Source organism: Polyodon spathula, unplaced genomic scaffold (genome assembly GCF_017654505.1).
Source record: "Polyodon spathula isolate WHYD16114869_AA unplaced genomic scaffold, ASM1765450v1 scaffolds_1634, whole genome shotgun sequence".
In the NCBI taxonomy this organism is placed as follows: Eukaryota; Metazoa; Chordata; class Actinopteri; order Acipenseriformes; family Polyodontidae; genus Polyodon; species Polyodon spathula.
The window spans coordinates 1-15,957 of NW_024473110.1; the positions used below are offsets into that span (position 1 = coordinate 1).

Consider the following 15,957-nt stretch of genomic DNA (forward strand, 5'->3'; position numbering starts at 1 on the left):
TTGCAAGGATATTTTAAAAACCAGAATGAAGCCCTTTCCAGGGGCCAATACCTTTTGCATAACCGTACTCCAGAGGCCCAGAAAAAAATCTGGAGCTACAGGTTTACCGCTAGACCGGTCTTTCTGTTTTGCCTTACGCAGACCTATAACATTTTTTCAAATATTTTGGGTCACAACAAAAAAATTCCAGTATTTTTAATTGTGCCATAGTATATTCCTATGGTAATTTAACATGGGGGCAGGGGCAGGGATGTAATAACATCAGAACAGTCACTATAGACAGGTGGTGCTATTGTACAGGTGGTGTGAAGATACACTTCATTGTAAAGCTGTATGTGTTAGAATTGTAAAATGAATTCAAATGTTCAGACAATGATCAAGATGCTTTGCAATGTATTTAAAAACAGTAACAGGTTGAGTGGGTAATCCAGTTTGGAAAAGCATTCTTTAAATAAGTAATGAATCACACTTTTATTCAGGATTTTTAAAAGAAAGCTTTGTTGTTGAGGAAGCTGCTGGAAGTCTCGATAAGGAGAACACAGATAAATGGTTTAAAATGATACTCACGTAAAAATGAAAAGATCATCTGAATAATGACGCAAAGCAGAATCCCAGCATACAGTATGCAGTAGGCTGTAAATGCTTCTTTAGGAAATAAATCCTTTGCTGCTTAAGACAAAAAAGTAGAGATTAAAAAGTAATGATTGCTTAATACATTTATTACAAGTCACCAAGGCAGTCATACTCCTGCCTAAAATTTTATTTTCCCTGATCTAGTACTCTGGTTAACTTACCTGCAAGCCCTCCTTGTTTTCAATCACAACCAGTATAAACTGTAATATTGTGTAGAAACAAAACCAACCTTCCATTCTAGCTGCAATATATGCAAATGTTCTGCACTTATAAAACTGTGTGGTTAGCAGAAAGGGGGTATTAAAACAATATCCAAGTCAATAAAATATGAATGTGGTGAAGCTCAATTGTTAAATTATTTGCCAATTTATATACTTATATAAAATAGGAGCTAATAAAAGTGCGCTCAAAGCACAGTACTGCATCTGTCTCCTGCGTCTGCTATTCCCGCCATGACCCTGTCTTGACTGCAACACTACCCTTCAACATACCCTGAAACATACAGATCTTGATATATTATTCAACTGAAATTTAGGCTAATAAGTGCAACATGTCCTTTTATACTGTTTTAGCCATTTTTAGTGTCGCCAAGTGTACATTTTATTCAAAGACTGAGGCACAACTTGGACATAATAAAGCGCTGATGTGCTGGGGTGGCAAAATAAGCTGATCCCTGGAGCCAGTAACCACTATGTAGTTTTCCATATATCAATGAAAAACTGACAAAAGAAAAAATTGAAAAACCAACATGAAATATGATACTACTATTATGGCTTCTGATAGACATTTGCAATATTATTTAGTAGCTTCATTGATTACATGATGTAAATAAAATATCTAAATTATGTTATCTTTCTTTTCTTTATTATGTCTCAATCCTAAAATTCTAGGTGATGCAAAACTTTTGGCCATAGCTATACACTTCAATATCGGGCAATTTTGTTTTTAAGGAATTAAATTACAGCAAGTTACCATACATAGCCTTACTTGGGAATTTGGTAATTGAATAATTTTGCCGCTGCTGTTAATAGTAGGGCTGTGCTGATACTTGGAAAATCCAAGTTATTTCCTGTTACATGTTTTAAGGTATTCAGTAATAATGTGATTTAATATAGAACCTGTTGTGATCAAACTAACAAAAAACACTCATACTTATCTGCGATTTACTTGTCTTACTTTTTCTTTTATACTTTTAAACGTTTTTATTTAACTTCCTGGCTTTTTTTTTTTTTTTTTTTTTTTACTTTGCTCGTTTCCACAGAACTTACCATAACCCTGGTTCCCTGAAAGAGAAGACGAACACCACTACATTAAGTATGGGATATTCCTGCCCTTCAAGCAGGCACTGCTGAGCTCTCTATACCAGAGCTGCCAAAAGGCCCCTTCCTGGGATGACGCATACAGTCCCGCCTACCGAGGGAATAAAACCGTCACTCACAGGAAGTTCCTCCTCTTTTTCCATCGAACCCATGAGGACCACCACTACATTAGGTATGGGATAATGTATACCAAAGCCGTCGTGAGGGAGAAGGAACGACAGCACATGAGGGACGCACAACTGTCTAACCCAGAGGCTAGCAGTGTGAACTTACACCCTCAAGGACCCTTGTGCCTACAGACTGTAAGGCTGGGTCTATCACATTAATACGGTAGAACCTGGAGAAAGTATTCCGCGTAGCCCAGCTAGCCGCAGTACAAATGTCAGACATCAAGGCTCCCTTGAAAAGGGCCCAAGATGTAGCCAACCCTCTAGTGGAGTGTGCGGCAACCCTACTAGGTGGGGGCAAGCTAGCACCATACACACAATCGAGACTGTGTCCACAATCCAGTGAGACAGACGCTGCTTAGGAGCTGTCCTAGGGTCTGTGTCCCGTGACAGACGAAGAGCTGGTCAGATTGACGCAGAGCTCTTGTCCTATGTGCATAGCATCTCAATGCCCACACTGGGCAGAGGAAATTCAATCTCTCATCCTACGTTGCCGCAAACGGAGGTGAATGAAAGGACTCCAGTTCCACAGACTGATTAATGTGGAAGGCTGTAATAACCTTAGGGAGGAAAGCAGGGTTGGTGTGCATTGACACCCTGCTGCCATCTTCCCAAATACGCATGACCCGCTCACTGACCTGCTTAGCAGTAGGTGATAGCCAAGAGGAAGGCTGTCTTCACAGACAGGTATTTCAGCTCTATGGAGTGTAAGGGTTCAAAACGGGGCCTTCATGAGAGTCTCTAGCACAATATTAAGGTTCCATTCAGGGAGAACAGTCCTCCTAGGAGGGCGTAATCGCAGAGCGCCTTTAAGGAAACGGGTAGCCAAAAAATGTGCACCCGGATACACAGAATCTACAGGGGCATGGCAAGCAGAGATAGCCGCTAAATACACCTTCAAGGTGGAAGGTGACCTTCCAGCATCGAGCAGTTCTTGCAGAAACTGCTAAATGACTGGCATAGGGCAAATGATGGGGTCATGGTTCCCAGCCAGACACCAAGCTTGAAAATACTTCCACTTATAGGTATACAAAGACCTAGTCTGCCCTAGCGCTCTGCATCATTCCCACAACCGTGTCCGACAGCCCTAGGACTAGCCAGTGGTCCCTTTCAGGGGCCAGACCCATAGGTGTAACCTGCTCGGTTCCGGGTAACTGTTCTGATGTTATTACATCCCTGCCCCTTTCGCCTGACTAAGGAGATCCAAACAAAGTGGATTCTCCCAGGGCTGGCCATGCAGCAGCTGGCGCAGAGTTGAGAACCATATTCTCCTGGTCCATTTGGGAGCCACTAGGAGAACTGACACTTTCTCTACCGGACTTTCGAGAAAAGCCGGGAGCAGCTGTATAGGCAGGAAAGAGTAAAAAAATGCTTACGACCATTTGTGCGCTAGGGCGTCTACGCCAAATGGACCACCTAAGTGGTGGAGGGAGTACCACAGGGGGAAATGTGTCATCTCCAACGAAGCAATCGACCCGCGCCTTCCAGAACCGTTCCCAAATGCGCAATACCATCTGAGGGTGGAGTCGCCAGTCCGACGGATGCGGGCCGCTCCTGGAGAGAAGGTCCGCTGCCCAGTTCACTACTCCGAGAATGTGCGTCGCCCATAAGGACAGCAGATTCCTCTGAGCCCATATCAACAGCTTGAAAGCCATGCGATGAAACACCAGGGACCGTAGGCCTCCCTGGTCGTTGACATATGCCACCACTGTTGTGCTGTCTGTCCAGATCAGCACATGTGTACCGCTCAGCACTGGGAGGAAGTGGTGGAGAGTAAGGAATACCACTTGCAACTCCAGCATGTGGATGTCCAGGGATGTCCAGCATTCCAACCAGGATCCGTGTACTCCTCTGCCTTCCCAGACTGCTCCCCAACCCATATTGGAGGCGTCTGTCGTCACCACTTGGGGGTTCAGTACTACTCCCATTTGCACACCTTTGCACAGATGAGAGCGAACCCTCCACCAGCTGAGGGCTGCTGAGCATGTGTAAGACTCAGTCAGCCGATGGTGTCTGTCGCATTTGACGTCGACGTGAAATGCATTGAGCAATGCTTGCAGCGGGCCCATGCGAAGCTGATCCAGCTGAATGGCCGAGACAGCTGCGGCCATCAGACCTAGTAGTTTTTGGCACAATCTGAGGGTGACCTGCGATCCCTGTCGAAACAGGGAGAGGCACCCTTGTATAGCTGCAACCCTGTCGTCCAACAGGTATACGTGCATTGTAATGGAGTCCAGCCGAAGCCCCAGGTACGTGGTGCACTGCACTAGTGTAAGCCAGCTCTTTGCATCGTTTATGGTGAGGCCCAGCCTGACCAGATGCTCTGTCACAACCGCCATGTAGGCCAGTGCTCCCTCTTGCAACTGGGAACAGATCAACCAGTCGTCAAGTTTATTACTCTGATACCGGGCAGCCGCAGGGGAGCCAGGATAGCGTCCACACACTTTGATAATGTATGTAACTTGTATGCGCTTCCTTGAAAGGAAAAGCGCAGATATTTTCTGTGCTCTGGACGAATGGGAACATGAAAGTATGCGTCCCTTAAGTCCTCAGTGGTGAACCAGTCGTCCGGACGGATGAACTGGAAGATGTGACAGTGTGTCAGCATTCGGAACCTTCTTTCTTTTAAGAACCCGTTTAGCAGACTCAGGTCTAGGATGGGGCGAAAGCCGCCGTCTTTCTTGGGCACCATAAAGTACTTTGAGTAGTACCCCTCTCCGTGGGAGATGGGGTCTATGAGACAAATGGCTCGCTTGCACAGCAAGGCAGCCACTTCTTTCTGAAGTACCGAGGCTTGTAGAGGGTCTGTCACAAAAGTGTTTGTGACACCTCAAAAGAGAGGAGGTCCCAAGTGAAATTGAAGCGCACAGCCGTTTTGCACTGTGGCGAGCACCCAGGAGTCTGAGATGCAAGCTCACCAGTACTGCAGCTGCTGTGCCGAAAAGGGGGCCAGCCTGAGGGCGCCAGCATTCAAGGGCCCTGCTCGGGTTGCTCAGGCTGGGCAGTTTGGAGTGAGTGTTTAGGGTGCTTGCCCTGAAAACACCTCCGATGCTGGTTTGTGGACTGACCACGACCTGCATTCCCTCTGCCTGCTGATTGGGCTCGGTTACCTGCTGACGTGCCCTGAAGGTGATGCCATAGGTCACCTAGCAGAGCTGTGGGGACTGGGACTGCAGCACCTTAAAAGCACTAGTGTAGTACCTGTTTACGAGCGCAGCATGCACTACGTACACCGCGTGCACCATGTATGCTGGGCCCCATGCACACAGAGTTTCCTGTTTACACTGGGTACTGTGCAGCACTGCAAGCTATACGCTAGGTTGAGAAGTGTCTGTGCAGCTAGCGCAGCACGCACTGCTTGCACCATGCGTTCCAAGCGCCGTGCATACCAGGTACCATACACTATGTGCACTGTGCAAATCAAGCACTGCGCACACTGAGTACTGAGGGCATTAAGTGCACTGCGTACTGTGTAGCGCCATTGTGCACTACCGCTGAGGCGCTGGGCACCGTGTGCCACTTATACCAAGCACCTGTGCCCCAAGGTAATATATATCACAGGCTATGCGTGCAGCGTGGTACCGGAGCACCAGGGAGGCCACTACGCAATGTGCCTACCCTAACCCCGTGATCAACACACACACCTGGTCAGCGCGTAGCGTGTACCAGGGGGGGACGCAGAGCCGAAGCCACAGTGGGCGAGTTTAAGCAGACAATAAAACACTGTAAAAAGATAATCAAGGGAGAGACAGTACACTGTTTGTTACAAGGCCAGACTCACCGATGTGGCGGGCCTGTGCGGCCGGCAGGGTCTACTTGATAGCGGGGATCCGGCAAGGCCTAGCCCCGAGGAAGACACGTGTACTCTCAGAAAGAAAAGACGATCATTCACGGATGACTGCACAGGCAGTCGCTCACGCACGACAGACAGATAAAAGAAAGCAGCCAACCACGCAAGCGGGCAGAAAGGCAAAAAGGACTCTGTCTTTCTAAATCATTGATTCTAGGAATTTAGCTTTCAGCACGAATGCAGGGGAAATACAACTAACTCGAATCAACACGCTCAGCTCAACACAGAGGTCTTACCATACCGTCTTGAGGGAAAAAGGAGGATCTTCATGAGAGTGACGGTTTTATTACCTTGGAAGGTGGGACTGAGTGCGTCATCCCAGGAAGGGGCCTTTCGGCAGCTGTGGTATAGAGAGCACAGCAATACCTACCCGAAGGGCAGGAATATCCCATACCTAATGTAGTGGTGGTCATCTCTGAATTGAAAGAGAAATGTGTTATCTGCAGTGAATTGTGGGATTGTAGTCCTGGGCAAGACTTAACCTCTGCTTAAACTCAACAAAAAAATACATCTCCCAGTATATTTTGAAACTCTGAGCACTTGCACTGTCCTAGTAAACAGTGGGTGTCTCATTTTAGTATTTAATATAATTAACAAAAAACAAGTACCTTCCAGATAAAACGTTGACCGCCCCGATGTACTTATCTCCGTTACTGAACACGTATATCTTCCACTGCGAGGTTTTTCTATACACAAAGAAGCATTTCCATTTCCTAATTCTGATATATCTTTTACTACAACAGCACCCTTTACTGTTTTAGTAGCATCAAAATAGTAGATCCTCTCTTCATTAAAGTTCCATGTAAGAATCATATTGTTGGTGTTGTTCTGGGAAAGATTTGTGACTTTACAATTCAGTAATACCTTACACTGGTCAGTAGTTTGATTAGCTGTAATTAAATGCAGCTGAGCAGAACCTGAAAAAAAAACAAAAACAAAAAAAACAGCATTAGTTTATCCATGTTTCCTAAAATACTCTTCATCTTTACCACACTGAATGATGCCAAGGTACTGCATAAAAATAGTTCTTTGACCAATATATTAACCCATGGGTCTAGTTCATATTTCTTTTAAAATTCTAACATTTTCACTCACCCCAAACTATTAGCCACGTGTTGCTATCTATACATTAGCTATACAATGGCTCCAAAGTGACTGGTGATCTGCTTCAGTTGACGACAAATCTAAAAAAAATAACACTGTGCTTTACCATTCTAGGAATAATAATATTAATAAAGATTTTCAACTAGAGATTGATGCAATCTCTAAAACAAAATCTGCAATTTAAATCTTATTTAAAAAAAAAAAAAAAAAACTATAAAAACCTGTATGAGACAAAAGGGTGTAAAAGTCAGACTTTTGCAATTTCAGGTGATACTGCTGTGCTAGAAAGGCAGTTTTCACACGTATTCCATAAACTGACTCCAGATCAGCAGTATGAAAATAGCAACTACAACCAACAATAATTAACTGCAGTTTTTAAAATACATATATACAAAGTTCCCTCTAAGCTTTTTAGATACTGAGAAACTTGCCGTTTTGACTGAGAAAGGGTAAATTATCAGTGAGAAACCTTCGACCATGCATTAACCCTTTTAATATATTTTTGTTGCATTATACAATTTTGAATCAATATTCCAACACACGTATCTCAACAATTTTACAATTTACTTTAAATTTAATCAAGACATTTATTGTGGCTCTGCCTCTGATTTTGCAGCCATGTTGGTTGTTATCATAGATATAGACAGCATGTTTAACTGGTGGCCTGAGTAAAATTGCTTTTTATATTACTGCATAAAACACTGGCATCTGCATTGCCTTCAATTGTAACCATCTTTAGGGCTACTAATTGTTCCATTCTTGGGAATACCAAATTCCATTTTTCAAAAATGGTCAATTCCATTTGTTCCCACTTTTTATTAACATATTAATAATTAACAAGGGCATTTGAACATAAGTATAATGTTGGTAGTTAAAATAAGCAAATGTCAATCGTCAATCGTCAATCGGTCTGTTAATCATCGCCAGCTATTAGTCTGGTCGACGCAGACCACAGCGGAGTACCCAAGACTTTCGGTCTCGTGCCAGGCACATCCAATTCTGTCCCATTTCTTGTCGGAGCTGGTCTCTCCACCGAGTGGCTGGACGACCGAGCTGTCTTTTGATGTCGAGTGGCAGCCATTCAGTCACGGCCAGTGTCCATCGGCCGTCGGTCCTCCTTGCCAGGTGGCCGGCCCAGCGCTTCTTCGACTTGTCGGCCAACTCGACCGCGTCCTTGACCTTGGTCATCTGCCGCATCTGCTCGTTGCTGATCCAGTCCGTCCGCTTGACGCCAACCATCCGGCGCTCGATCGCCCGTTCGGTGACGGCCAGTTTCAGCCGGTCGGCCGCAGTCAGCGACCATGTCTCTGCGCCATAAAGCATCGCCGGCAGCACGGTGCTGTTGAACAATTCGGCGCGCCGGGTCATGTTGTTGCCCATGTTGTTGACCACCTCTGCGTTGGAGGCGTAGCTGATCCAGGCGGCCTTCCGTCTGCGCGCTAGCTCGCGGCTGTTCTTGTGCTCCATCGTCAGTTCTTGGCCCAGATAGATGTAGCTGTCGACCTGTTCGATTTGGTTCTGGCCGATGTGAATGGTGTTGTCGGCGACCTGTGCATTTCGCATCCACTTGGTCTTGGCCATGTTGATCACCCAACTGCCGATCAGCACGATATCGTCGGCAAAGCGCAGGTGGTTGAGCCATCGGCCGTTGATCTTGATGCCGGTGTTGTCCCAGTTGAGCTGGCGGAATACGTGCTCCAGGCAGGCGGTGAAAAGCTTGGGCGATATCGGGTCACCCTGCTTGACCCCACGGCCGACTGTGATGCGCAGTGGTCAGTCGAATAGGTTGATGTCGGTGGTGCAGCCACTGTTCAATTCCTGCAAGAGGGCTATATACTCGTTACCGATGCCGTGTTGTTGGAGGGCGAGTAGCACGGCGTTCATCTCGGCTGTGTCAAAGGCCTTTTCGTAGTCGACGAAGGCGAACACCAAGGGGGTCTTGTACTCGCGGCTCTTTTCCAGCAGTTGGTTCAGCACATGGATGTGGTCCATGATGCTGTAGCCAGCCCTGAAGCCGGCTTGTTCGGGTGGCTGTTGTTCGTCTAACTGCTTGGCCAGTCGGTTGAGCAGCACCTTGGTGAAGATCTTGTAAGTGGTGCACAGGAGCCAGATGGGCCGGTAGTTGCTGAGCTGCTCGCAGTCGCCCTTCTTATACAGCAGCACTGTCCTGGCCGTCTTCCACTGGTCCGGGATCTTTCTTTGCGCAAAGTAGCGACTGAAACGGCTGGCCAAGGCTGCCCATAGCGTCTGTCCGCCCTCCTTGAACAGCTCGATCTCGATGCCGTCCAGCCCGGGTGCTCGGTCCTTCTCGGTCTTCTCGATCGCGTATTGGACCTCGCTGATAAGCACCGACGGAATGGCTGGCAGTGTGTCGTGTTGCAGGTCGGGCGGGTCGACTGGGACTTTGCTAGCGAAGAGGTCGCAGTAGAAGCGGCTGCATTCGGCCTCGATGCCCGATCGGGATCTGGTCGTCCGCCCGTCGGCTGTCTTCAGTGCCGGAATCTGGCTGCGTTTCTGCTGCATCAGCCGTCTGCACTTCTTCAGGCTCTTTCGCTCATCGGCGGCTGCTAGCAGGCGCTTGTTCTTGTACTGCTCCAGGTCGGTTTTGAGCCGTGCCCGGATCAGCTTGCAGAGTAGGCCATACTCGACGTGGTCTGCGCCGTCTGCCCGCATTTGCCGCCTTTTCTGAAGAAAGACTTTGGTGTTGTCCAATATTCGGTTGGCTTGGTTGTTGGTGCTCGGCTTTGCAGCTGCATCGCGTGCTGACCGGAGCTTGTTCGCGAATTGGTCGTAGTCGTTGGTGATGTCGTCGTCGGTCTGCGACCAGTTGGTGTTGTTGACGATGTGCCTGAAGACGGTCGGGTCGGTGTTGGACTGCCGCTGTCGCTGTGTCTTGTTGCTGGCTGCCAATGCGCGCTTCTCCACCATGGCGTCGATGGCCAGTTTGGCCCTGAGCAGTCGGTGGTCGCTGCCAGTGCAGAACGCCTTCCCGATGACCGAGACATCCTGGAGGATGTGCCTGTGGCTGCAGAGGATGTAGTCGATCTCGTTCTTGGTCGCCCCATTGGGCGACAGCCACATCCAGCGGCGGCCGAGGCGCTTCTGGAAGAAGCTGTTGCCGATGTAGAGCCGGTTGTACTCGGCCATTGCTGCCAGCCGCTCGCCCCGTTCGTTCCGGTCGTCGCTGCCGGACGGGCCAATGAACTGCTCATTGTCCAGCCCCCGGCCCACCTTGGCGTTGAAATCGCCCATCAGGATGTGGTATGTGGCTCGATGGGCGATGGCCGCTTCGACTGCCTTGTAGAACAGCTCAATGTCGTCGTCGTCGTCTGCAGCTGCCGTTGGCGCGTAGGCCTGCATGATGCGGATGGTGGTCTTGTTGGGCAGCAGCAGCGTGAGCACACCGACTCGGGAGTTGGTCAGGTCGACCTCGTCTATGAAAGGAGCCCATAGCTTGGAGACGATGAAACCGACGCCGCCGACAGTCCTGTTCCCCTCGCCGGAGCCTAGAGCGACTGTCGACCCGTCTTCCCAGCGCACGTGCAGCGGTTCTCGACGCCTCGTCTCGCACAAGCTGAGGATGTCGCACCTGATGTTGGCCTTTTCGGCGATGACGGTTGCCAGGTCAGTTTCCCTCGACATGGTCATGGCGTTGAAGGTGGAGTTGTCGACGTTGGTGATACGTTTCCGTGGTCGGTTTCCTGAAGACGGCCTACTACCTGAGATTCTTAGCAGCTCCTCGTCCTTGCCCTGATCGCTCCGCCGCCGTAGAACGGGCGCAGGGACGTGCAGGGTACTGGGGCCCGTTTGTTTCGCTGTCGTAGCTGATGCTTGACCGGCCCTTGGCTTGCTGGGCCTCTAGGACCGGTACCTCCCTATTTAGCTGGGTGTCTAGCGCCTTCTCAGCCTGGTTGGACCTGCTGTACATTGCCGGCAGACACCCAGGGCCACCCCTCCACCACATTGAGGAATAGGGTAGGATTTGGAAATGTAATAAATATTATTATGACTTGTTGCTGTAATAGAAAGTAAAGCACCTGGAGACACTTCAAACCTGTCATAATGGTTATAGACATCACTTGGCTCATTGCTGGCATTAAAATATGCAGGAAAACCTAAGAATTATATTATAACAGTTCAGAATACCAAATGTCCAGCATAGTTACTTACAGTCTTCCACTAACACAGTAGTTTGTCTACAAATAAAGGTGTTTTGAAAAATACCTATTTAGCTTATTGCTGGCATTTACAATAACAAATATGAAACAGTCCAGCAATGTCATGTGAGAGTAATCCTATGTACAGTGCTCTACAAATTAAGTTTACACTGATAAAGGCATGTTAACTGACTTGTTGCTCTAAAACAGGTTCACTGCTATGTATTACCTGATTGTAATTTAAATAGTGCCCCTTTTAATGTAAACACATAATTAATCCTCTCAATTGTTTCTTTCCTAATTCTGCAGTGTTATTTGCAAGATATAAAAAAAAAGAAGTCATGTCTCCAGACAGAATGTCTTTATGAAACCAACGGTGTGTAGTGTACTGTCACAGTGGTCCGGGCCACTCGCACCACTCAGTCACAGTGGTCTGTAAATATGTATGTTACAGTAATGCATGCCAGTGTTAAGGTTTATAATAATAAGTACAGGGGTGTGACAGGATGACAAGTGGTGAGGTCAGGCCAGATGCAGGAACTGAAAACACACAGTTAGCAGGAGTGGTTTAGGACCCAGGGGAGCCCTGTGTACACCCATGGAGTGCAGAGAGCTGCAGGTTTAAATGCAGGTCACCATTTATAATAATATGCTTGGGGCCCGTTACCATTATCATGTGTATTTTGAAAATTGATTTTACACTTCCAGAAACGTTATCTTTTACATAAGGTAAATATGTTCTTGTTTTACAACGTTCTGGTATAATATATAGCCTACATATATGCATGATAGTAAATGTTTTTACTTAAAGTGCTTTACTGTGAAATTAGTACAGCGGCAGTGGTCCGGACCACTCAGTGCAATGAAGATCAGGTTAACTTAGTTCAGAGGAGAACTGTACTTGTTCTGTTTCACTGAGCATGCTTTTATGATTCACTACACTGCCGCTGCGTACCTATCTTACTAATGAGAAAAATTAAGATTTAATTTGGACGCTAAACTTCACATCTCATTGCTACACCTCTCAAACGGGTGAGATAAAATTATACAACTGTGTTTTTCTTGCTGGGCGGCTAACTTGGATATCGCATCTTTTGGATTGCAGTACTTGCCTTTGTTTTCAGTTCCTGCATCTGGCCTGACGTCACCACTGCTCATCCTGTCACACCCCTGTACTTATTATTATAAACCTTAACACTGACATGTCCTACCGTAATATACGTATTTGTAAAATAACATAATTGCAAATAAAGAAATTGAAAAGGAAACTGTGAAGTCGGAACATAACATCGACAGCTTGAGTGGTCCGGACCACTGACTGAATGGTGCGAGTGTTCCGGACCACTGTGACGTCACTGCACCGAGTGGTCCAGACCATAAGCCACAGAATGCTAAACAATAATGAAATACAGAATGAATTTAGCTTACTTCGGGAAAGCTCCGCCTTGAGCGCATTACCTTACCTTAGTTTTTCAGAATAGAATGCAGGGCTTTGCCATTGTTGCCGTCTTATTTGCTTTCATATTTTCTACGTTTACGACTGGCATTATATTTAATGGTATTCACTCTTACATGATCATGCGAATTGCTGCAAAACTTTAAGAATACTATAGCACCATCCTCATATAGATAATCAGATTTTTATACACGTTATCTGAAAAGCAAAGCGGCCCAGAATTTGGGACGTTATCTGAAAAGCAAAGTGGCCCAGAATTCGGGACATAAATGAAAACAGGAGCAGTCTGTATTTAAAACTGTGATTACATTTGAGATAAACTAATGTATACTGTAACAAAACTGCAACAGTGTATATATTTGATATTAAAATACATCGAGCAAACGATTATAGATGTATGCTATTTGAAACAAAAAAAGTACACCACTACAGAAAAAAAAAAACAAATCCTACATTTGTGCATAACATGATAATTCATATAAAGTAATAACCCATAGTTTGTTATATTAGTACAGCAAAATACCACATTATATTTTAATTGAAAGGTTGTGGAAAGTAGATCTCTCGCTCTCTTTCTCTGATCCCAATGTTAAAAATGCCTGCAATCTTTTCCACTCGTGTGACGACATATTCATGTGACAGACATGGACCAATAAAAACGCGAGACTGTTTTGCGGTTCCATCCCAAAAACCGGGCCTGTGTCATACCTCACAGCATCCCTACAGGACCATGATCTACTGTGTGTTACCGTATTTGCTCAATTAGAAGTCGAGAAATGTAATGAAAAAAACACAATCCTGAAGTTGGTGGGGTACTAATACTCAAGTAAAAAAGAAAAAAAAAAAAACAACCTTGTCAGCAAACCTTTGTAAAAGTCATGGCCGCTGTGTGGTTACTGCAATTCCCATCTGTACCTAGCAAGGTTTAGGACCCAGGGGAGCCCTGTGCAGGCATGCATTCAGTGTGCGAGGCAAGATCAAATACAGTACTTAGCAACGCACCTGCAGGTCCGCTGTGAGGGACTGCCTAGTTTTGAGGCTTGATCACTGTTGCTTGTTTGTTACTTTTCTTTATCAATACAGTAGTTTGTATTAGCGCTCAAAGAAAGCAAGTTCAGTTAAGATCAGGTTAACTTAGTTCAGGGAGAACTGACTTGTTCTGTTTCACTGAGCATGCTTTTATGATTCACTACACTGCCGCTGCGTACCTATCTTACTAATGAGAAAAATTAAGATTTAATTTGGACGCTAAACTTCACATCTCATTGCTACACCTCTCAAACGGGTGAGATAAAATTATACAACTGTGTTTTTCTTGCTGGGCGGCTAACTTGGATATTATTTAAATGGGCATATTTTTTTGCTACTCAGCTTGCAGTTGAAGTTGAAACCGACGTCTTGTATTTTTTTGTTTTTGTTGTACTGGACAATTGCTTTAAACAAACAGAACATTACAATATTATGGTCAATTAATTAATGGTGGATGAAGTTTAAATGTACACGCTCCTGCTAATATTATTCATTCTGAATGAATTGTTTGTTGTGGTTGTTGCATTGAATTGCGCACGCTTGCCTGTCCAAATGCTGCAGGGTTTTTTTTGTTTGTTTCTTTGCAAGCTTGATTTCATGTCCTTATTGGAGTGCAAATAGTTTATCTTGTGTTAAGCAAATAGTGCAAGTTGTGTGTTTTTTTTCGATGTCAATCAAGCCTTCTGTACTTAAATATTTTAGATATTCTTATATTTGGCACAGTAACCAGTTCTAATTCTGGGAACATAATATAGTTGGCTATAAAGGCGTGGCCCTGCAGCAGAGTGCTTCTGTGGAAACAGCGCACCTCCATTGACATTGCTGTGGGCAAATCTAAAGGTGTGGCAAAAATGACTCTCTCTCACTATTGTAGGCTATAGAAAATACAACAACAAAATGTTACTGTATTGGAATACGCGTCAAAATGGCGTGTCTGGTGGTTCTAAGTAGAAGTGCTTATAAAATTGTTATTTTTTGCAAATCTGCTGTTCAAACGCTGTCAAGACATCTAAATACATATATTTAGGAAAACTAAAGAAGAGCACTATAACAACAGTTTTCATTTCAGGACTAAATTTTTGTTTTCTGTTTCACTAAACTTACCATCTGTTTCAATAACAAATTAAAAAAAAAAAAAAAAAAAGAATTCCGAATCTCGTCCTCACAATGTCTAGGTTACTAGTAGACGAAGTTAAAAATAACAATAAAAATAAAATAAAACCCCCTAAAATCATTTAGTTTCAATTTAAAATAACCCTTTATTCGCATTGTACACCAATGTGTACAATGCAGTAGGAATTGCGGTATATTTGCATTGCGACTGGCCCATCTTAGTACATCTACCCCTTGGTATGTTAAATTTACTAGAAAGTGTTGCAAACTGCACTGAAAGGAACATTTACTTGAATTATGTTCTAAATGTGTTGAGGTGAGGCAGGGCCACAGGGAACCTTTTGTGTACCTTGAAGAATATAATAAACCAGTCAATCTACAAGGCTAGATATGCCCCTGTTAATCACTAATTGATTGATTGTGTTTACTGTTAAATAAAACCCAAATCCTACAAGTTATATTCTACTTTGCTGTATGTGTGTTTTGTGCGACAGGGAGGGGGCAAGTAGATTTTTCCAGCATTTTGTCCCTTGGACAAGAAGGGTTTTTTTTTTTTTTTATTTCTCCAAAAATCATACACCCCTGCTAATAGAAAAATATTTTTAAATGTAGCTTTACATTCAAATTCAATGTGGGAAACATAATGCAAAGTGGGTCTAAACGGTGCCTACAATACCAGCACAAAAGTCAAATGGCAGAATATGTTTTAAGTTTCAAGTCAACTGGAATATCAAGTCTGTTCTTTGGGTTGATTAAATGTTCTCAAACATGTATAGATTGCTGCCTTCTTATTTCTGTTCCGTTAAGAATCTTCTTAAATTCAACTTTTATTCTTACTCTGGACTTAGCTGTTTGTTTGTTTTTTTTGTTTTTTGTTTTTTTTAAGAACTGCTATTCTCAAAAACAATCCTTAGGAATTTTCTTTACAAGCAAGTGGTGACTTGCTTTAACTCTTAAAACTCAGCCCCATTCATTCTGGGGCATCAGCACACCGAAGTTTACGCACGTTACTCAGCCACCTTCCTGGTTCATGGCTTGTTTAAAAGTAGACTCGGGGCTTTCCAAAGACCAGTGTGTGACTCCTAGCTGGAACTACGATCGCCTGAAGTTAACCCTCTCATCATGTGAC

The 15,957-nt window shown here is 44.9% G+C and overlaps 1 long non-coding RNA gene across 1 annotated transcript; it reads right to left on the reverse strand.

Moving 5' to 3' along the window:
* Positions 1 to 565: 565 nt before the first annotated feature.
* Positions 566 to 7,149, reverse strand: LOC121309999. Its single transcript, XR_005948722.1, has 2 exons — positions 6,578 to 7,149; positions 566 to 666 (listed from the first exon to the last, which is right to left on the reverse strand). It is a non-coding gene; the product is annotated as an uncharacterized LOC121309999 (long non-coding RNA).
* Between the last annotated feature and the right edge of the window lie 8,808 nt (positions 7,150 to 15,957).